This window comes from Ranitomeya variabilis, chromosome 2, assembly GCF_051348905.1.
Source record: "Ranitomeya variabilis isolate aRanVar5 chromosome 2, aRanVar5.hap1, whole genome shotgun sequence".
Lineage (NCBI taxonomy): Eukaryota > Metazoa > Chordata > Amphibia > Anura > Dendrobatidae > Ranitomeya > Ranitomeya variabilis.
Window position 1 is genome coordinate 13,825,738 of NC_135233.1, and position 24,106 is coordinate 13,849,843.

Genomic DNA, 24,106 nt, shown 5'->3' on the forward strand with positions numbered 1-24,106 from the left:
CGCCATATAACAGTACCTGCGCTGACTATATACCGCACCATATAACTGTACCCTGCGCTGACTATATACCGCACCATATAACAGTACCTGCACTGACTATATACCGCGCCATATAACAGTACCCTGTGCTGACTATATACCGCACCATATAACAGTACCTGCGCTGACTATATACCGCACTGTATAACAGCAACCTGCGCTGGCTATATACCGCACCATATAACAGTACCTGCGCTGACTATATACCGCACCATATAACAGTACCTGCACTGACTATATACCGCACCATATAACAGTACCTGCACTGACTATATACCGCACCATATAACAGTACCTGCGCTGACTATATACCGCACTGTATAACAGCACCCTGCGCTGGCTATATACCGCACCATATAACAGTACCTGCGCTGACTATATACCGCACCATATAACAGTACCTGCGCTGACTATATACCGTGCCATATAACAGTACCCTGCACTGACTATATACCGCACCATATAACAGTACCTGCACTGACTATATACCGCACCATATAACAGTACCCTGCACTGACTATATACCGCACCATATAACAGTACCTGCACTGACTATATACCGCACCATATAACAGTACCTGCACTGACTATATACCGCGCCATATAACAGTACCTGCGCTGACTATATACCGCACCATATAACAGTACCCTGCACTGACTATATACCGCACCATATAACAGTACCTGCACTGATGTACTATATACCGCACCATATAACAGTACCTGCACTGATGTACTATATACCGCACCATATAACAGTACCTGCGCTGACTATATACCGCACCATATAACAGTACCCTGCACTGACTATATACCGCACCATATAACAGTACCTGCGCTGACTATATACCGCACCATATAACAGTACCTGCGCTGACTATATACCGCACCATATAACAGTACCTGCGCTGACTATATACCGCACTGTATAACTGTACCCTGCGCTGACTATATACCGCACCATATAACAGTACCTGCACTGACTATATACCGCGCCATATAACAGTACCTGCGCTGACTATATACCGCGCCATATAACAGTACCCTGCACTGACTATATACCGCACTGTATAACAGTACCTGCGCTGACTATATACCGCGCCATATAACAGTACCTGCGCTGACTATATACCGCACCATATAACAGTACCTGCGCTGACTATATACCGCGCCATATAACAGTACCCTGCACTGACTATATACCGCACTGTATAACAGTACCTGCGCTGACTATATACCGCGCCATATAACAGTACCCTGCGCTGGCTATATACCGCGCCATATAACAGTACCCTGCACTGACTATATACCGCACCGTATAACAGTACCTGCGCTGACTATATACCGCGCCATATAACAGTACCCTGCGCTGACTATATACCGCACCATATAACAGTACCCTGCGCTGACTATATACCGCGCCATATAACAGTACCCTGCACTGACTATATACCGCACCATATAACAGTACCCTGCGCTGACTATATACCGCACCATATAACAGTACCTGCGCTGACTATATACCGCGCCATATAACAGTACCTGCGCTGACTATATACCGCGCCATATAACAGTACCCTGCACTGACTATATACCGCACCGTATAACAGTACCCTGCGCTGACTATATACCGCACCATATAACAGTACCTGCGCTGACTATATACCGCACCGTATAACAGTACCTGCGCTGACTATATACCGCGCCATATAACAGTACCTGCACTGACTATATACCGCACCATATAACAGTACCCTGCACTGGCTATATACCGCACCATATAACAGTACCTGCGCTGACTATATACCGCACCATATAACAGTACCTGCGCTGACTATATACCGCGCCATATAACAGTACCCTGCACTGACTATATACCGCACCATATAACAGTACCCTGCACTGGCTATATACCGCACCATATAACAGTACCTGCGCTGACTATATACCGCACCATATAACAGTACCTGCGCTGACTATATACCGCACCATATAACAGTACCCTGCACTGACTATATACCGCGCCATATAACAGTACCCTGCACTGACTATATACTGCGCCATATAACAGTACCTGCACTGACTATATACCGCACCATATAACAGTACCCTGCACTGGCTATATACCGCACCATATAACAGTACCTGCGCTGACTATATACCGCACCATATAACAGTACCTGCACTGACTATATACCGCACCATATAACAGTACCTGCGCTGACTATATACCGCACCATATAACAGTACCCTGCACTGACTATATACCGCGCCATATAACAGTACCTGCACTGACTATATACCGCACCATATAACAGTACCTGCGCTGACTATGTACCGCACCATATAACAGTACCTGCGCTGACTATATACCGCACCGTATAACAGTACCTGCGCTGACTATATACCGCACCGTATAACAGTACCTGCACTGACTATGTACCGCACCATATAACAGTACCTGCGCTGACTATATACTGCGCCATATAACAGTACCTGCGCTGACTATATACCGCACCATATAACAGTACCTGCACTGACTATATACCGCGCCATATAACAGTACCTGCGCTGACTATATACCGCGCCATATAACAGTACCTGCGCTGACTATATACCGCGCCATATAACAGTACCTGCGCTGACTATATACCGCACCATATAACAGTACCCTGCGCTGACTATATACCGCACCGTATAACAGTACCTGCGCTGACTATATACCGCGCCATATAACAGTACCCTGCACTGACTATATACCGCACCGTATAACAGTACCTGCGCTGACTATATACCGCGCCATATAACAGTACCTGCGCTGACTATATACCGCACCATATAACAGTACCTGCGCTGACTATATACCGCATTGTATAACAGTACCCTGCGCTGACTATATACCGTGCCATATAACAGTACCCTGCGCTGACTATATACCGCACCATATAACAGTACCCTGCACTGACTATATACCGCACCATATAACAGTACCTGCGCTGACTATATACCGCATTGTATAACAGTACCCTGCGCTGACTATATACCGCACCATATAACAGTACCTACACTGACTATATACCGCGCCATATAACAGTACCCTGCGCTGACTATATACCGCACCATATAACAGTACCCTGCACTGACTATATACCGCACCATATAACAGTACCTGCGCTGACTATATATCGCACCATATAACAGTACCTGCGCTGACTATATACCGCATTGTATAACAGTACCCTGCGCTGACTATATACCGCGCCATATAACAGTACCCTGCGCTGACTATATACCGCACCATATAACAGTACCCTGCACTGACTATATACCGCACCATATAACAGTACCTGCGCTGACTATATACCGCATTGTATAACAGTACCCTGCGCTGACTATATACCGCACCATATAACAGTACCTACACTGACTATATACCGCGCCATATAACAGTACCCTGCGCTGACTATATACCGCACCATATAACAGTACCCTGCACTGACTATATCCCGCACCATATAACAGTACCCTGCACTGACTATATCCCGCACCATATAACAGTACCTGCGCTGACTATATACCGCATTGTATAACAGTACCCTGCGCTGACTATATACCGCGCCATATAACAGTACCCTGCGCTGACTATATACCGCACCATATAACAGTACCCTGCACTGACTATATACCGCACCATATAACAGTACCTGCGCTGACTATATACCGCATTGTATAACAGTACCCTGCGCTGACTATATACCACACTGTATAACAGTACCCTGCGCTGACTATGTACCGCACCATATAACAGTACCTGCGCTGACTATATACCGCACCATATAACAGTACCTGCGCTGACTATATACCGCACCATATAACAGTACCTGCACTGACTATATACCGCACCATATAACAGTACCTGCACTGACTATATACCGCACCATATAACAGTACCTGCGCTGACTATGTACCGCACCATATAACAGTACCCTGCACTGACTATATACCGCACCATATAACAGTACCTGCGCTGACTATATACCGCATTGTATAACAGTACCTGCACTGACTATATACCGCACCATATAACAGTACCTGCGCTGACTATATACCGCACCATATAACAGTACCCTGTGCTGACTATATACCACACTGTATAACAGTACCCTGCGCTGACTATGTACCGCACCATATAACAGTACCTGCGCTGACTATATACCGCACCATATAACAGTACCTGCGCTGACTATATACCGCACCATATAACAGTACCTGCACTGACTATATACCGCACCATATAACAGTACCTGCGCTGACTATATACCGCACCATATAACAGTACCTGTACTGACTATATACCGCGCCATATAACAGTACCTGCACTGACTATATACTGCACCATATAACAGTACCTGTACTGACTATATACCGCGCCATATAACAGTACCTGCGCTGACTATATACCGCACCATATAACAGTACCTGCACTGACTATATACCGCACCATATAACAGTACCTGCGCTGACTATGTACCGCACCATATAACAGTACCTGCACTGACTATATACCGCACCATATAACAGTACCTGCGCTGACTATATACCGCACCATATAACAGTACCTGCACTGACTATATACCGCACCATATAACAGTACCTGCACTGACTATATACTGCACCATATAACAGTACCTGCGCTGACTATATACCGCACCATATAACAGTACCTGCACTGACTATATACCGCACCATATAACAGTACCTGCACTGACTATATACCGCGCCATATAACAGTACCTGCACTGACTATATACCGCACCATATAACAGTACCCTGCGCTGGCTATATACCGCACCATATAACAGTACCTGCGCTGACTATGTACCGCACTATATAACAGTGCCCTGCACTGACTATATACCGCGCCATATAACAGTACCTGCACTGACTATATACCGCACCATATAACAGTACCTGCGCTGACTATGTAACGCACCATATAACAGTACCTGCACTGACTATATACCGCGCCATATAACAGTACCTGCACTGACTATATACCGCACCATATAACAGTACCTGCGCTGACAATATAGCCCACACTGTATAACAGTACCCTGCGCTGACTATGTACCGCACCATATAACAGTACCTGCGCTGACTATATACCGCACCATATAACAGTACCTGCGCTGACTATATACCGCACCATATAACAGTACCTGCACTGACTATATACCGCACCGTATAACAGTACCCTGCGCTGACTATATACCGCACCATATAACAGTACCTGCACTGACTATATACCGCACCATATAACAGTACCTGCGCTGACTATATACCGCGCCATATAACAGTACCCTGCGCTGACAATATAGCCCACACTGTATAACAGTACCCTGCGCTGACTATGTACCGCACCATATAACAGTACCTGCGCTGACTATATACCGCACCATATAACAGTACCTGCACTGACTATATACCGCGCCATATAACAGTACCCTGCGCTGACAATATAGCCCACACTGTATAACAGTACCCTGCGCTGACTATGTACCGCACCATATAACAGTACCTGCGCTGACTATATACCGCACCATATAACAGTACCTGCGCTGACTATATACCGCACCGTATAACAGTACCTGCGCTGACTATGTACCGCACCATATAACAGTACCTGCGCTGACTATATACCGCACCATATAACAGTACCTGCGCTGACTATATACCGCACCATATAACAGTACCTGCGCTGACTATATACCGCACCATATAACAGTACCTGCGCTGACTATATACCGCACCATATAACAGTACCTGCGCTGACTATATACCGCACCATATAACAGTACCTGCACTGACTATATACCGCACCATATAACAGTACCCTGTGCTGACTATATACCGCACCATATAACAGTACCCTGTGCTGACTATATACCGCACCATATAACAGTACCCTGCGCTGACTATGTACCGCACCATATAACAGTACCCTGTGCTGACTATATACCGCACCATATAACAGTACCTGCGCTGACTATATACCGCACCATATAACAGTACCTGCACTGACTATATACCGCGCCATATAACAGTACCTGCACTGACTATATACCGCACCATATAACAGTACCTGCGCTGACTATATACCGCACCATATAACAGTACCTGCGCTGACTATATACCACACTGTATAACAGTACCCTGCGCTGACTATGTACCGCACCATATAACAGTACCCTGTGCTGACTATATACCGCACCATATAACAGTACCTGCGCTGACTATATACCGCACCATATAACAGTACCTGCACTGACTATATACCGCGCCATATAACAGTACCTGCACTGACTATATACCGCACCATATAACAGTACCTGCGCTGACTATATACCGCACCATATAACAGTACCTGCGCTGACTATATACCACACTGTATAACAGTACCCTGCGCTGACTATGTACCGCACCATATAACAGTACCCTGTGCTGACTATATACCGCACCATATAACAGTACCTGCGCTGACTATATACCGCACCATATAACAGTACCTGCACTGACTATATACCGCGCCATATAACAGTACCTGCACTGACTATATACCGCACCATATAACAGTACCTGCGCTGACTATATACCGCACCATATAACAGTACCTGCGCTGACTATATACCACACTGTATAACAGTACCCTGCGCTGACTATATACCGCGACATATAACAGTACCTGCACTGACTATATACCGCGACATATAACAGTACCTGCACTGACTATATACCGCACCATATAACAGTACCTGCACTGACTATATACCGCACCATATAACAGTACCTGCGCTGACTATATACCGCACCATATAACAGTACCCTGCACTGACTATATACCGCGACATATAACAGTACCTGCGCTGACTATATACCGCGACATATAACAGTACCTGCACTGACTATATACCGCGACATATAACAGTACCTGCACTGACTATATACCATGCCATATAACAGTACCCTGCACTGATGTACTATATACCGCACCATATAACAGTACCTGCACTGATGTACTATATACCGCACCATATAACAGTACCTGCGCTGACTATGTACCGCACTATATAACAGTGCCCTGCACTGACTATATACCGCGCCATATAACAGTACCTGCACTGACTATATACCGCACCATATAACAGTACCTGCGCTGACTATGTAACGCACCATATAACAGTACCTGCACTGACTATATACCGCGCCATATAACAGTACCTGCACTGACTATATACCGCACCATATAACAGTACCCTGCGCTGGCTATATACCGCACCATATAACAGTACCTGCGCTGACTATATACCGCACCATATAACAGTACCTGCACTGACTATATACCGCGCCATATAACAGTACCTGCACTGACTATATACCGCACCATATAACAGTACCTGCACTGACTATATACCGCGCCATATAACAGTACCTGCACTGACTATATACCGCACCATATAACAGTACCCTGCGCTGGCTATATACCGCACCATATAACAGTACCTGCACTGACTATATACCGCACCATATAACAGTACCTGCACTGACTATATACCGCACCATATAACAGTACCCTGCACTGACTATATACCGCACCATATAACAGTACCCTGCGCTGGCTATATACCGCACCATATAACAGTACCTGTGCTGACTATATACCGCGCCATATAACAGTACCTGCACTGACTATATACCGCGCCATATAACAGTACCTGCGCTGACAATATAGTCCACACTGTATAACAGTACCCTGCGCTGACTATGTACCGCACCATATAACAGTACCTGCGCTGACTATATACCGCATCATATAACAGTACCTGCGCTGACTATATACCGCACCATATAACAGTACCTGCACTGACTATATACCGCACCATATAACAGTACCTGCACTGACTATATACCGCGACATATAACAGTACCTGCACTGACTATATACCGCGACATATAACAGTACCTGCGCTGACTATATACCGCGACATATAACAGTACCTGCGCTGACTATATACCATGCCATATAACAGTACCCTGCACTGATGTACTATATACCGCACCATATAACAGTACCCTGCACTGATGTACTATATACCGCACCATATAACAGTACCCTGCACTGATGTACTATATACCGCACCATATAACAGTACCCTGCACTGATGTACTATATACCGCACCATATAACAGTACCTGCACTGATGTACTATATACCGCACCATATAACAGTACCTGCACTGATGTACTATATACCGCACCATATAACAGTACCTGCACTGATGTACTTGTGAGGCAGTGACCACTGGTACAGTTAGGGGGCGCTGTATGTGCTCTGCAGAATGTGCATAGAAGTGTAGTGAGGCCATGAAGGCGTACTACAGACACAGGTGTGGCTGTAATTAGAATAGTGAAGCAGTGACTGATTAAAAAGCCCTGTAGTGTTGGGGGAGGTGTGTCAGTGTGTTCTTGGAAGCAGACAGGGCAGTTGTCTGCAGAGCTCTCTCTGTGTGGAGCCGCACAGAGGCTAAAGGAACCAGAGAGACTGACACCCTGCATCTTGGGCTGTCTTACGTGTACCCGGCTGCACTCCAGAGGATAAAGAGTGCAGTGCGCTGAGTGAGTACAGAGACTTGTTGTACCCGGCTGCACTCCAGAGGATAAAGAGTGCAGTGTGCTGAGTGAGTGCAGAGACTTGTTACCGGCGTGTGGTCATCCAGGGAAAATGGACAGAGGGAAGTTCGGCCTGTGTATTGACTGCGTCATATAGCCATGCATTATTAATGGACTGTATGAAGAAGCCATGTACTATATTGACTGTGTGAAGTAAACACAATAGAAGAACACTTTGTTTGAACTTGTTTGGGTCACTGCCGTTTCACTGTGTATGGTCATACTGCTGCATCACATTTGGTGGAAAGATTGCCAGGCCAGTGAACTAAGGCATACCCCAGGGAGTGCTGCAGATTGTTGTGCGAGTCTGCTGGAATAATGGATGAACTTTTGGAGCAGGTTGTGCTCAGTCAGCAAAGGCTTCAACAAGAGACGCTGCAGTTTCAAAACTCCCAGCAAGAGATTTTGCAGCAGCAGGAGGCGCTGCAGAGGGAGCTAGCAGAGCTTCAACGATATAAAGTGGAGACCTCTAATGTGAGGGGTGAACAGCAGAGTTCTGAAGAGACCCCAAAGGTAAGGGGCGATCATTGGGTGTACCAGTGGTCCTATGTAGAGACTCGGTCTGCCAGGTCTCAAGCAAGTGACTTGTTGCAATTGGTGGAGGAATGGCTCCAGCCCGAGTTCTGTTCTCCGTATGTTGAATTGCAACAGACTATTTCGAATGAGTGTGTCCAATTTTTGGACACATTGGTCTATAAAGATGGTTCCTCTTTGAAGACAGATCTTTTTGTTAAAAGCAGAGACAGAAATAGTCTGTTGCAATTCAACAGTCATCACCCTAGGGGTATGATTGAGTCTTTACCCTGGAGCCAGATGTTGAGAGTTCGCAGAATTGTGACGGACGAGTCACTTCTTGACTCAAGATTAGATGTGATGTGCAAAAAATTTGTTGATAGAGGTTATCCTATTAATACAGTCATAGAACACAGGAGGAGGGCCAAGGATGTTTGCAGAACAGATTTAAGAGGGCATAATAAGAGGATTATAGAGAAACGTATTCCATTTGTGTCCACTTTTAATATGGTAAGTCGCCAGTTGAATAACATCTTGGTCAAATATTGGTGTTTGTTGAGACAAGGTCTTCCGGGAATAGATGAGTTTACTCGACCCCCTATTTTCTCATTTAGGAGGGGTTGCAATTTAAAAGATAGGTTAGTTAAATCTGACATAGGCCCTGAACGATCCACTGTGCAAAGGACTTTGGCCCCCTCCCAAAATGGGGAATTTTCCCTGTTTGGGTTGTGCCTGTTGTGGTAATTTAATTGAGGGAGATTTTTTTTCATCACTCACACACTGGGGAAAAAAACTTTGATCAAGGGGAGGTACACTTGTAACTCCAGTTTTGTTATATATCTAATAGTGTGCCCGTGTGGATTAACATACGTGGGTGACGACCATGGAGGTCAAAGCGCAAATTGGGAAACACAAAAGCACTATCAGGACTAAAACGGTGGAGCTGCCGGTTCCTAAGCATTTTGTGGAGAGTGGGCATTCGGTTAGTCAGTTGAGGTTCAGGGTCATTGATGGTGTACCAATGTTGAGGAGAGGCGGGGATAGAGTTAGACTATTGAAACAGAAAGAACTGAAGTGGATCTCTAGGCTTGGTTCTCTTTACCCGGGAGGTTAGAATATTGAGTATAATCTACAGTTATGTGCATCTTGAATATCCGTGCTGTATCTAGTTAGTGTAGTGTTGCTTTTAATGGGTTGGTTTTAATTGATGTATGCACTTTATGGGGAGATAATTCATGATACCCATTATGGGGTTCTTTTTGATGGGTCGTCATGGAGAGCATAGTCTTAGGGGCTTCGCTTATGTATTTATACTGGAAGAATAATCCCATTTTTTCTTCTCCGTTTTCGACATCGGGCGAGGAGGCACTTTGAGCTATACACGTTATGGGGGTCATTAGTTTCCCTAGTTCTATTTATGGAAAAACCATGGATGTGGTGTATATTTGATATGGAATGAGGGTTATAATCTTATGTAGGATCAGGATGACCAATTTATGGCCCGTAGAGGTTAGGTTCATATGGGTACTACGTCATAGTAATGGAGCATTTTCCACACCCTCGGTGCGATAACCAGCACCGCTGCGGTGTGTGGTTGTGTCTGTTTGCTCTCCCGGGCATAGTCGTGTGGAGCTGAAGGACATGCGCACTCGCATGTTGGGGCCGGTGACGCACGCTGGAGTGAGGTGGGTCTGTTTGCTCTCCCGGGCGTAGTCGTGTGGAGCTGAAGGACATGCGCACTCGCATGTTGGGGCCGGTGACGCACGCTGGAGTGAGGTGGGTCTGTTTGCTCTCCCGGGCGTAGTCGTGTGGAGCTGAAGGACATGCGCACTCGCATGTTGGGGCCGGTGACGCACGCTGGAGTGAGGTGGGTCTGTTTGCTCTCCCGGGCGTAGTCGTGTGGAGCTGAAGGACATGCGCACTCGCATGTTGGGGCCGGTGACGCACGCTGGAGTGAGGTGGGTCTGTTTGCTCTCCCGGGCGTAGTCGTGTGGAGCTGAAGGACATGCGCACTCGCATGTTGGGGCCGGTGACGCACGCTGGAGTGAGGTGGGTCTGTTTGCTCTCCCGGGCGTAGTCGTGTGGAGCTGAAGGACATGCGCACTCGCATGTTGGGGCCGGTGACGCACGCTGGAGTGAGGTGGGTCTGTTTGCTCTCCCGGGCGTAGTCGTGTGGAGCTGAAGGACATGCGCACTCGCATGTTGGGGCCGGTGACGCACGCTGGAGTGAGGTGGGTCTGTTTGCTCTCCCGGGCGTAGTCGTGTGGAGCTGAAGGACATGCGCACTCGCATGTTGGGGCCGGTGACGCACGCTGGAGTGAGGTGGGTCTGTTTGCTCTCCCGGGCGTAGTCGTGTGGAGCTGAAGGACATGCGCACTCGCATGTTGGGGCCGGTGACGCACGCTGGAGTGAGGTGGGTCTGTTTGCTCTCCCGGGCGTAGTCGTGTGGAGCTGAAGGACATGCGCACTCGCATGTTGGGGCCGGTGACGCACGCTGGAGTGAGGTGGGTCTGTTTGCTCTCCCGGGCGTAGTCGTGTGGAGCTGAAGGACATGCGCACTCGCATGTTGGGGCCGGTGACGCACGCTGGAGTGAGGTGGGTCTTTGTTAGACATGACGTATCGCCGAGGCTCCGATCAGGTGACATGGAGTTTGCCTGGAGTTGCCTCCATTACGCATGCGTGTCTGCCTCTTGCTTTGCTATATGAGCCAATGGCGGTTCCTTATACGGATAGTGTTACTGTAACCTATACGGGCATTGGCTGGGATACAGCAATGTTTGATTGGCGCGGACTGAACATGGGATTATTTGTTATAGGACACCACATTGGCGATGAGGTGGTACTCGAACAGAGAGGAACGGGGTGATTGCTGTAGTCAGGACAGCGAGCTTTTTATTTATTTACTTTTGACATCCACCATGTGTTGATATGAATATTTCCGGCTATCATTGTAGGAATTCCTCTTTATAAATATAAAGGTACACACTTGTTTGGTGTTATGTGATATATTGGGTGCTATATTATGTATTATTTATTTTATTATATGTTGGTATGTAAATTGTTTGCGCGGCCTACTGTGTAGTGATTGGTGTGAACCATAGCCAATTCCTATTTAAAGCTGCCATTTTAACTGTTTTGTATGTTACAGAAAAACCTTGGATGGTTGAAACGTCGCATTTGACACAATTAAAAGAAGCGTTTTTTTCACCTGGATTGGCTGCTGTCCTTCATTTCTTTTGGCTTCTCCATTACTAATCCGTGGGCTTGAAGTCACCGTACAATACAAAGGTGACATCAACCCCTCAAATATTACCCCACTTGCCACCGCTACAGGGCAAATGGGAAGAGCTGAGCAAAGCACCAGAATCGGTGCATCTAATAGATGTTCCTTTTCTGCGCAGCTGCTGGCTGCTATTTTTAGGCGGAGGGTGGGGTCAATATCCATGACCCCTTACCAGCCTGAGAATACCAGCCTCCAGCTGTCTGTTTTAGCAAGGCTGGTTGTCAAAAATGGGAAGGACTCCAGGCTATTTTTAAAAATTATTTATTTAAATAAAAAATTGGAGTGGGGACCCCTATATTCTTGATAACCAGCCTTGCTGACAGCTGAGGGTTGCAGCCCCCAGCTGTGAGTTTTCTCTGACTGGTTATCAAAAATACAGGGGAACCCACGTCAGTTTTTTTACACTATTTATTTACACTTCGGGCACCGGCTGATCAATACTCCCATCAGCAGCTCCTGCTCTCACCGTTATTAGCCCCAGCAGGGGTTGGCTGATAGGAGCAGTAGTCCCATCAGCTGACACCAGTGACTGGAGGTAAACGTTATACCTCCGATCACAGCTGAGTGCTCAGTCTGTCATTTGACAGCGTGGGAACCGCGGCACATGACAGAGCGACAAACACCCGATGTTCGTGAGACCAACCCTGAACAGTAACATGGACTTCATGGTGAAGTCCGTGCCCGAACAGTAGGTGTTCAGTACAGATGCTGAGCTTCACTGTTGCCCATCTCTAGTCCTACATTATATATTACATGGATATTCCGACTCCACCGACTTCCACATAAGGACACGTAAAGGGCTGGAGGCGCCACATCTGCCAGGACACAAAACAGTAGATATGACTTCACGGGTTGCACTCACCTATCAGTAAACTGAGCCCCAATACCCCTTAAAAGATGGTAATATCCCTTTAAATGCAACAGTTAAATAGGTACAAGGTGAATAAATAATACAAATGTTTAATGACATCACACATTAGTCTGCAGCTCTCCGGACATCCTCCATAATCACAGGTAAGAACCATCCCATCATCTGTTCACAGCGGCCCCAGGGGCCGAGTCTGCAGGACTGATGTATACAGGGCAACCTCTAGAGGGCGCCATGCTCATTACTCCCTGAACCACATGATGGCTCACTGGGATCTAGTAACCGAGCACGGACTGAAGACGGCGACGTGCGCACGTTCCAGCAGAGACAGATGGCGACTGCCCTCACAATGTACACCAGTGACAAGGACATGATTTGTGAACTAAATATTAATCTGTTTAAAAAAAAAAAGTGTTTATTATTCCGCAGCCATCTTCTCAAAGTAATAAATCCAAAACCCTCCAAGTATAGAAGAGGTGAAGGAAAGAACGCAGTGGAAAAACCTGGAGATCCTCAGTCCGACTGCAAAACCTCCAAAGCAATGTGAGGCACTGTATACATACATTACAGTACTGATCCTGAATTATACTCCAGAGCTGCACTCACTATTCTGCTGGTGCAGTCACTGTGTACATACATTACATTACTGATCCTGAGTTACATCCTGTATTATACTCCAGAGCTGCACTCACTATTCTGCTGGTGCAGTCACTGTGTACATACATTACAGTACTGATCCTGAGTTACCTCCTGTATTATACTCCAGAGCTGCACTCACTATTCTGCTGGTGCAGTCACTGTGTACATACATTACAGTACTGATCCTGAGTTACCTCCTGTATTATACTCCAGAGCTGCACTCACTATTCTGCTGGTGCAGTCACTGTGTACATACATTACAGTACTGATCCTGAGTTACCTCCTGTATTATACTCCAGAGCTGCACTCACTATTCTGCTGGTGCAGTCACTGTGTACATACAGTGGGGCAAAAAAGTATTTAGTCAGTCAGCAATAGTGCAAGTTCCACCACTTAAAAAGATGAGAGGCGTCTGTAATTTACATCATAGGTAGACCTCAACTATGAGAGACAAACTGAGAAAAAAAAATCCAGAAAATCACATTGTCTGTTTTTTTATCATTTTATTTGAATATTATGGTGGAAAATAAGTATTTGGTCAGAAACAAAATTTCATCTCAATACTTTGTAATATATCCTTTGTTGGCAATGACAGAGGTCAAACGTTTTCTGTAAGTCTTCACAAGGTTGCCACACACTGTTGTTGGTATGTTGGCCCATTCCTCCATGCAGATCTCCTCTAGAGCAGTGATGTTTTTGGCTTTTCGCTTGGCAACACGGACTTTCAACTCCCTCCAAAGGTTTTCTATAGGGTTGAGATCTGGAGACTGGCTAGGCCACTCCAGGACCTTGAAATGCTTCTTACGAAGCCACTCCTTCGTTGCCCTGGCGGTGTGCTTTGGATCATTGTCATGTTGAAAGACCCAGCCACGTTTCATCTTCAATGCCCTTGCTGATGGAAGGAGGTTTGCACTCAAAATCTCACGATACATGGCCCCATTCATTCTTTCATGTACCCGGATCAGTCGTCCTGGCCCCTTTGCAGAGAAACAGCCCCAAAGCATGATGTTTCCACCACCATGCTTTACAGTAGGTATGGTGTTGGATGGATGCAACTCAGTATTCTTTTTCCTCCAAACACGACAAGTTGTGTTTCTACCAAACAGTTCCAGTTTGGTTTCATCAGACCATAGGACATTCTCCCAAAACTCCTCTGGATCATCTAAATGCTCTCTAGCAAACTTCAGACGGGCCCGGACATGTACTGGCTTAAGCAGTGGGACACGTCTGGCACTGCAGGATCTGAGTCCATGGTGGCGTAGTGTGTTACTTATGGTAGGCCTTGTTACATTGGTCCCAGCTCTCTGCAGTTCATTCACTAGGTCCCCCCGCGTGGTTCTGGGATTTTTGCTCACCGTTCTTGTGATCATTCTGACCCCACGGGGTGGGATTTTGCGTGGAGCCCCAGATCAAGGGAGATTATCAGTGGTCTTGAATGTCTTCCATTTTATAATTATTGCTCCCACTGTTGATTTCTTCACTCCAAGCTGGTTGGCTATTGCAGATTCAGTCTTCCCAGCCTGGTGCAGGGCTACAATTTTGTTTCTGGTGTCCTTTGACAGCTCTTTGGTCTTCACCATAGTGGAGTTTGGAGTCAGACTGTTTGAGGGTGTGCACAGGTGTCTTTTTATACTGATAACAAGTTTAAACAGGTGCCATTACTACAGGTAATGAGTGGAGGAAAGAGGAGACTCTTAAAGAAGAAGTTACAGGTCTGTGAGAGCCAGAAATCTGGATTGTTTGTTTCTGACCAAATACTTATTTTCCACCATAATATGCAAAAAAAAAATGATAAAAAAACAGACAATGTGATTTTCTGGATTTTTTTTTCTCAGTTTGTCTCCCATAGTTGAGGTCTACCTATGATGTAAATTACAGACGCCTCTCATCTTTTTAAGTGGTGGAACTTGCACTATTGCTGACTGACTAAATACTTTTTTGCCCCACTGTACATTACATTACTGATCCTGAGTTACATCCTGTATTATACCCCAGAGCTGCACTCACTATTCTGCTGGTGCAGTTACTGTGTACATACATTACATTACTGATCCTGAGTTACATCCTGTATTATACCCCAGAGCTGCACTCACTATTCTGCTGATGCAGTCACTGTGTACATACATTACTGATCCTGAGTTACATCCTGTATTATACTCCAGAGCTGCACTCACTATTCTGCTGGTGCAGTCACTGTGTACATACATTACTGATCCTGCGTTACATCCTGTATTATACCCCGGAGCTGCACTCACTATTCTGCTGGTGCAGTCACTGTGTACATACATTACATTACTGATCCTGAGTTACCTCCTGTATTATACCCCAGAGCTGCACTCACTATTCTGCTGGTGCAGTCACTGTGTACATACATTACATTACTGATCCTGAGTTACCTCCTGTATTATACCCCAGAGCTGCACTCACTATTCTGCTGATGCAGTCACTGTGTACATACATTACTGATCCTGAGTTACATCCTGTATTATACTCCAGAGCTGCACTCACTATTCTGCTGGTGCAGTCACTGTGTACATACATTACATTACTGATCCTGAGTTACATCCAGCATTATACCCCAGAGCTGCACTCACTATTCTGCTGGTGCAGTCACTGTGTACATACATTACATTACTGATCCTGAGTTACATCCAGCATTATACCCCAGAGCTGCACTCACTATTCTGCTGGTGCAGTCACTGTGTACATACATTACATTACTGATCCTGAGTTACATCCAGCATTATACCCCAGAGCTGCACTCAATATTCTGCTGGTGCAGTCACTGTGTACATACATTACATTACTGATCCTGAGTTACATCCTGTATTATACACCAGAGCTGCACTCACTATTCTGCTGGTGCAGTCACTGTGTACATACATTACATTACTGATCCTGAGTTACATCCTGTATTATACTCCAGAGCTGCACTCACTATTCTGCTGGTGCAGTCACTGTGTACACACATTACATTACTGATCCTGAGTTACATCCTGTAGATTTTATTATAAAAATGAAAAACATAACAATAATAACAGAAACAAAACAGAAATATCAGCCAGAAAATAATCAGTATAATGAACACTGGTCCAGCCGCTCATTCTCTCCTCTCACACATATTATATATACAGAATAATAACTAACATTAAGTACTTACACCTTCTGGTCCGGTCACCAAACTAAACAATAGCAAACAAAGGCTATATACACACATACATATTTTTTATTATTATTTTTTTTTTTTATTGTTGTTTATTTTTTATTTTTTTATTTATTAATTTATTTTTTACAAATAAAATAACCACAAACTATGCAAATATATACAATACTAAGCTAACCACTACCCCACACTCAAGCCCACCATTCCCAACCCCCCGCACTGACCTGAGAGCTGGTCCTGCGTCTCATGCCTCAGTCCATGTCCAACGTCCATAGGCCAGATCAGGCAGTGCCAGTTTTTCCCCCAAACAACCCAGTGTCCCATAGTCCCACAAGATAAACCCACCACCCAACCTAACACCTACACCCAAATCTATATCCCCATATACAATATATACAGCAGCACACACCACAATAATCACAACTCACGAAGCCCAAGTTCGGCGCCTGCAGCCCTACATCACTATATAATGATCAAACAAAACAAAAATCTACAGTGTCAGCAGCAGCCCACCACCAGGAAAGGAGATGACCAGACTAGGGCACACTAAAAGAAAAGCCCCTCCAGAGGAGAGCGGCCCTCCGTGTGCCCAGTCTCCCATACTCCAGAGAGCGCACCTTCACCAGGTCACCGAGTATGGTCCTAAACACATCGTCCACTGGGAGGATTTTTCGTTGCGTCGATACTAAGCACCGTGCGTTCCACGTGTGATACCTAACCACTGCGCTAACTAGAAATAAGGTGCAGCGGTCCCGACCACCAAGGTCTCCGAATGCTCCATAGGCCCATTCCGCATAGGAGAGACCGGCTAGCTGAGACCTGCCAATGAAGGCGACCACCCTGTTGTACACCTCTGTGTTGAAGGGACAATGAAGCAGGAAGTGGTCCATGCTTTCCAGCAAGGTACCACAATGCTCCCGAGGACAATTCCTGTCCTCAGAGCTCCTACACTTCAGATTGTCCCTCACACACAGTTTCCCATGGAAGCAGCCCCAAGCCAAGTCCCAAAACTTTGAGGGGATCCTGATAGAATTCAAAAGATGCAAACCCACCCCAAGATCCCGACTTGGGCAGTCCCTGAGCGCCAGAGGCCTCTGGAAAAGGGTCAACAGAACCCTATTGTCAAGGAGTTTCCTTGGCAGAGTCCTGATCTCCCACATTCCCAGACCCCACCGACGAATTACATTCAGAACCAAGGTAGTGTAAGCCGGAAGATGTCCATGCGGTGTGCGAAGATCCTTCACTTGCCCTCCTGTCTCCCATTCCTGGAAGAAAGGCTGAAACCATCCCCTACAGGAGAATACCCACGGAGGATCCCTCTCTTTCCAGAGGTTTGCAATATTGATCTTAATGAAGGTATCTACAAGGCATACCACAGGGTTGACCATACCCAACCCTCCTAGTCTCCTCGTACGGTAAGTAACCTCCCTCTTGACCAGGTTCAGTCTATTCCCCCATAACAGTTGGAAGAACAAACTGTAGACCCGAGTCCAGAGAGATTCCGGCAAGATGCACATGAAGCGCCCCCACACCGCCGCAGGGCCGAGGGGTACCCGGAGCCGGGCCTCTGAGTCTCAGTCCTGGGGTTATCACGGTGGCTAGGCCCGGTCCGTGGCCCTGTCTGTCAGTGGGGGACGTCCGATGCAATAAGTGGGGTTAATGGTGGTGTAGCGGTGCAGGTCGCGGCAAATAACGAGGACACCAGGTTGCAGTCTCTTTACCTCTTTACTGGAGATCTCTGAGTCCTCAGTCCAGAATACGGTTCACCAGGCTGCGCAAGTCCGACCGGTCCAATGGCACCTCCAGAGTTCTCCTCACAGGTGGAAATCAGTGCCCTCCTTCTAGCGCTGTGTGTTGTAGTCCTTCCCTGCTGTGCTCACGGAAAGTACCCCACAACGGTTGTGTCTGTTTCTTAAGTTCCCTCACAACTCGATTACTTGATGTTCTTCTCGTATTCCATCCCGCCCTGTTATTCAGGTTGGAACGGCACCCGTTTGTCAGGTAGGCCTGGAGTTCTTCCGGGACCCTAGAGACGCCCCTCTCCCGCAATTGCCCCCCAAGACTTCATAGGTGATATGTGTTAGACAGCCCGCCTTAAACTGACTGCCCTGCCGCTGTTTGGAGTATGGCTTGAAGCTGTATGCTATTCCACTCCCTCGGCGTTCCGGCCACCGGTAGTGCGCCTCAGTAGGATGTTGCTCCGGTCTTACAGCATGACCCCTACTGGTATTCTCCTTTCGCTTGATCTCGTTTCTCACTCAGCACAATCTATCTCGCTTCTAGTCCTTTCTTGGGCACCGCCGCTATGCTGAGCAGGCACGGTCCCGTTACGTTCTTTCCAATGCCAAGCCTCTGTCAGGATCCCACCCCTGACAGAGGCCCTACTGTCTCTTCCTCCAGAACACCCTCTGCCACAAGGTGTTGCTTCGTTCAATCCAGTCAGCTTTCTCCTCTAACTTCCTGCCTGACCCCCAGTTTACCCACTATGGTGGGGAGTGGCCTAATGAATAGAACCCTTAGCTCCCCCCGGAGGCCCAGCTGTGAAACATATTGGTGTCTGTGATACCTGCTCAGAGGAACTCCTTCAGTGCCATCGAACGCACCATGGCTCCCCATAGTGGCGGATCCACAGTACTGCAACGACCAGGACTCTGGGGCGCTGCACACACACTGCCCAGATAAATCAGTAAAGGGAGCAGGTAAGTTTTGATCAGGTTTACCCTTTCCCTTGGGGTCAAAGACCAACCCTTCCATTGGTTCACCTTCTGAGTGGCGATCTCTAGCCTGCTGTCCCAATTTTGTTTGGGGTAATCCCCCTGGCCAAGGACCTTTGCAGAGACTTTGGGTCCTGGAAGGGTGTCCGGGAGATCAAAACCAGGATCTCCTCCTCCCAGCCAGAGACTCTCACACTTATCCCGGTTGATCTTGGACCCGGATGCCTCCGAGTAGCGATCTACCTCTGACGTCAGCCACCCTGCCTCCTCGTAAGAGGAAACAAACACAGTGACATCATCGGCATACGCCACCACCCTCAGAGTGACTTCCGGTGCTGCCTGGTCCATCCCGATCCTGGCCAACGGTCCACGCTCCACCCTCCTAAGAAGAGGGTCAATTGCAAACACGTACAGCAGCGGGCTCAAGGGACAACCCTGGTGAACACCGGACCCAACCTCAAAAGAGCTGCCAATCCAACCATTCACAAGCGGGAAACTGTCTGCCCCACTGTACAACGTCTTAAGCCAATCAACAAACCCCCCCAGCAGGCTATATCTCAGAAGGACGGACCAGAGGTACTCGTGATTAACCCGATCAAACGCTTTTGCCTGGTCCAGTGACAGCATGTACCCCTTCCAGTGACCAGCCCTACCCTGCTCCACTGCCTCTCGGACACAGAGCACAGCACTAAATGCGCTGCGGCCTGGAACAGAGCAATGCTGGGCCTCCGAAAGGAGTCGGGGTGCAAATTTCACCAGCCGATTAAACAGCACCTTTGCCAGAACCTTCCTGTCTGCATTGAGAAGCGCTATGGGACGCCAATTCTCAATGCAAGATGGGTCCTTACCCTTTGACAAGATGATCAGAGCAGACCTCCTCATTGACTTCGGCAGAGTGCCCGAGGAAAGACACTCATTGAATACCTCAGTCAAGAGGGGAACCAAAACGTCCTTAAAGGTCTTATAGAATTCAGATGTTAAGCCACCTAGACCGGGTGATTTCTTTAGGGCAAGCCCTTCAATCGCCAACTGAACTTCCTCTTCCCTGATTATTTCTGTCAAAACGTCAAGAGAGGGGTCTACCCCTGGTTCGGGGACGGCTTCAGCCAGGAAAGCCGACATCTCATCCCAATCAAGATCCCTCTTCCCCAAGAGGTGCGAGTAGAAGGATCTGACAACCACCGGGATCCCTGATCTGGATCGTCTCAGGGACCCCGTAGTGTCGACCAGTCCTGTAACTACTTTACTATTCACTGACATCTTGCAGTTTCTGTAAGGGTCGGGCGAGCGGTACTTCCCGTAATCCCTCTCAAAAACCAAAGATGCGTGTCTATCGTACTGACACCTCATAAGCACAGATTTCACTCTGGAGATCTCCTTGCGGCTACCTCCAGTTGAGACAAGATGCTCGAGTTTCCTCCTCAGACCCTGATACAGGCGGTACCTGCTCAGACTCCTGAGGCTCGAGAGCTGGTGGAAGAATCTCGCCACCCTTTCCTTGAACATCTCCCACCACTCTGACTTACTACTACAAAGATCCAGTAAGGGTACCTGGCTCTGCAGAAAATCCTCAAAGGACTGTCTTATCTCCGCTTCTTCCAAGAGAGAGGAATTGAGCCTCCAAAAGCCTCTTCCCATCCGGAGGGTCTCTGTAACATTCAGAGAAAACAAAATTAAACAGTGGTCGGAGAACTCCACCTCAACAACAGACACTGCTGAAGAGACAGCTTCCTCCTTTAAATAAAACCTATCTATTCTGGACCTACAGTTACCTCTATGATAGGTGAACCCCTCGTGGCCTGGGGTGTGCCGAATGTGGACATCCACCAGGCGAGCCTCACTAGCTATACTATTAAGGGCGACGCTATCATAAGTCAGCTTGTCTCTGGAACCTCCTCTATCTCGGGGCCTCGTGACAGCATTGAAGTCCCCTCCAAAGACAACCTGCCGATGACATATAAATATTATACTTCAGAGCTGCATTCTCAGTATATTAAGCACTGGATAAATGACTTGTACTGAGCCGGCATGAAGTGGTTAATGTGACAATGAATAAATCATTGTCCGCTTCCCGTCCTCTTTCGCTCTTTGCTGCTTCTTCGCCGGCCCTTGTACAGATTTTTCCGCTTGTGTTTCACACCTGACAGAACCAGAGAATCAGCTCCCGGGAGTCATTATAATACGTGTTTTGTCTTGATTTACTGAGTACAAACCGTCTACAGTCAATTTCACAGTTCACCTCATCCAAGCCTCAGCCGGATCTGACCCCACTTACATATTCCACTCAGGGCGGGTGCGCGACCTCAGCGAGCACCATCACCCCAGCTCGTGTCCGAGACTCCATGGTAAACTCATCTTATATCCAAAGATCTGCGAAGAATAAAGGGAATAAATCATTACAGCGGAAAAGACGGAATGACGCCCGACTGTGTAGTACTGATTCTACAATCTGCTGAGAATGGCGCCTGTCACCAAAGATCAGCGGTGACATCACTGAGAATGTCTCCTATCCATCACCAGAGATCAGCGGTGACATCACTGAGAATGTCTCCTATCCATCACCAGAGATCAGCGGTGACATCACTGAGAATGTCTCCTATCCATCACCAGAGATCAGCGGTGACATCACTGAGAATGCCTCCTATCCATCACCAGAGATCAGAGGTGACATCACTGAGAATGCCTCCTATCCATCACCAGAGATCAGCGGTGACATCACTGAGAATGCCTCCTATCCATCACCAGAGATCAGCGGTGACATCACTGAGAATGCCTCCTATCCATCACCAGAGATCAGAGGTGACATCACTGAGAATGTCTCCTATCCATCACCAGAGATCAGAGGTGACATCACTGAGAATGTCTCCTATCCATCACTAGAGATCAGAGGTGACATCACTGAGAATGCCTCCTATCCATCACCAGAGATCAGCGGTGACATCACTGAGAATGTCTCCTATCCATCACCAGAGATCAGAGGTGACATCACTGAGAATGTCTCCTATCCATCACCAGAGATCAGCGGTGACTTCACTGAGAATGCCTCCTATCCATCACCAGAGATCAGAGGTGACATCACTGAGAATGCCTCCTATCCATCACTAGAGATCAGCGGTGACATCACTGAGAATGTCTCCTATCCATCACTAGAGATCAGCGGTGACATCACTGAGAATGTCTCCTATCCATCACCAGAGATCAGAGGTGACATCACTGAGAATGTCTCCTATCCATCACCAGAGATCAGCAGTGACATCACTGAGAATGCCTCCTATCCATCACCAGAGATCAGCGGTGACATCACTGAGAATGCCTCCTATCCATCACCAGAGATCAGCGGTGACATCACTGAGAAAGCTTCCTATCCATCACCAGAGATCAGCGGTGACATCACTGAGAATGCCTCCTATCCATCACTAGAGATCAGCGGTGACATCACTGAGAATGTCTCCTATCCATCACCAGAGATCAGAGGTGACATCACTGAGAATGTCTCCTATCCATCACTAGAGATCAGCGGTGACATCACTGAGAATGCCTCCTATCCATCACCAGAGATCAGCGGTGACATCACTGAGAATGCCTCTTATCCATCACCAGAGATCAGCGGTGACATCACTGAGAATGTCTCCTATCCATCACCAGAGATCAGCGGTGACATCACTGAGAATGTCTCCTATCCATCACCAGAGATCAGCGGTGACATCACTGAGAATGTCTCCTATCCATCACTAGAGATCAGCGGTGACATCACTGAGAATGTCTCCTATCCATCACCAGAGATCAGAGGTGACATCACTGAGAATGTCTCCTATCCATCACTAGAGATCAGAGGTGACATCACTGAGAATGTCTCCTATCCATCACCAGAGATCAGCGGTGACATCACTGAGAATGTCTCCTATCCATCACCAGAGATCAGCGGTGACATCACTGAGAATGTCTCCTATCCATCACCAGAGATCAGCGGTGACATCACTGAGAATGCCTCCTATCCATCACCAGAGATCAGCGGTGACATCACTGAGAATGTCTCCTATCCATCACTAGAGATCAGCGGTGACATCACTGAGAATATCTCCTATCCATCACCAGAGATCAGCGGTGACATCACTGAGAATGCCTCCTATCCATCACCAGAGATCAGCGGTGACATCAC